Source organism: Gadus morhua, unplaced genomic scaffold, assembly GCF_902167405.1.
Source record: "Gadus morhua unplaced genomic scaffold, gadMor3.0, whole genome shotgun sequence".
Lineage (NCBI taxonomy): Eukaryota > Metazoa > Chordata > Actinopteri > Gadiformes > Gadidae > Gadus > Gadus morhua.
This window is the reverse complement of record NW_021964145.1, coordinates 360001-360730: the sequence shown is the minus strand read 5'-3', so window position 1 is coordinate 360730 and position 730 is coordinate 360001. Positions and strand designations below refer to the sequence as shown.

At 49.5% G+C, this 730-nt stretch overlaps 1 long non-coding RNA gene across 1 annotated transcript in view; it reads right to left on the bottom strand.

Moving 5' to 3' along the window:
• Nucleotides 1-660: 660 nt before the first annotated feature.
• The window catches only part of LOC115539185 (uncharacterized), a 1102-nt gene continuing 1032 nt past the window's right edge, over nucleotides 661-730 (bottom strand). Inside the window, exon 3 of the long non-coding RNA XR_003975749.1 lies at nucleotides 661-699. This is a non-coding gene — a long non-coding RNA (uncharacterized LOC115539185). The remainder of the gene's footprint in view (nucleotides 700-730) is intronic.

Genomic DNA, 730 nt, shown 5'->3' with positions numbered 1-730 from the left:
CTGTTGTCCTCAGACAGAGAGAGTCGTCTGTGGGCCGTGTTGGGGTCCAGTGTGAGGTCACAGGCATCTGAGGGAGAACCAGACATGATGAGCTGCTGAACCATTCTTCATCCTCATCATTATCATCATCATCTCATCATCATCATCATCATCATCATCATCTTTATCACTAGTAATGTTGTCCTGCGCTCTTAGTACATAAACATAGATATGTACACATACATACATATACATATGTACACATTCATAGATACACACACCTCAACAATAACGTTATGAAAACATCAACAACAATAGTATGAATAGATCAACAACAATATAATGAAAACATCAACAACAATGCTATGAGTACATCAACAACAAACATCTCTCCTTGGATCCAGGACTTACCAAAGACAAGCAGCTCAGCGCTGTGATTGGCCGTGCCAGCGCTGTTGCTCGCTATGCAGCAGACCGTGTTCACGCCATACCTCACCCCTCTGACGAAGACGAACCCCCTCTCCACCCAGGCCTCTGATTGGTTGTCTGTGCCATTCCTCTCCAGGGGCCTGCCGTTGTGGAGCCACTCTACTGTGGGCTCCGGCGTGCCGCTGGCGTGGCAGGTGTAGCGGGCCGTTTGGCCCACGGGTAACACGTGGGTAGAGGAGTGGAACTCTGTGATGCTGGGGGCCTCCTCCTCCTCCGTGGGCATCACTGAACCTGAAGAAACCAGGAGGAGAGGAGTGAACGT